Below are 381 nucleotides of genomic sequence, written 5' to 3'. Positions count from 1 at the left end.
CGGCTTCCTGATGGTGACATTGAACTGAAGCAGACTCACGCTTATTATTATCAGATTCAGATGGCCTTGGATATTATGGAAATAGAGTACTGTCACCTTATGGTTTACACTTTGATTGGCTTCACAATTGTTCCAGTCCAACGTGATTTGCTTACTGAGAAAAGACAAAGGATGATCCAAAGGAACAGAGAATTAGTCTTGCCAGAGTTCTATCTGAAAAGAACACTGCGTCACTTGCCTCCTATTGAACTTGTATATTCAGAATATCATGAAGACTGTGATGATGATTTTTTCAGTAGTCATTAAGTAAACTTGTTAAAATACTGCAAACTTTGAGACTGATTACTAGTTTTTATATTGCATTATATTTATGTTACTACA

Source organism: Frankliniella occidentalis, unplaced genomic scaffold (assembly GCF_000697945.3).
Source record: "Frankliniella occidentalis isolate FOCC.00 unplaced genomic scaffold, Focc_3.1 Scaffold70, whole genome shotgun sequence".
Taxonomy (NCBI): Eukaryota; Metazoa; Arthropoda; class Insecta; order Thysanoptera; family Thripidae; genus Frankliniella; species Frankliniella occidentalis.
This window is presented reverse-complemented; position numbering follows the sequence as displayed.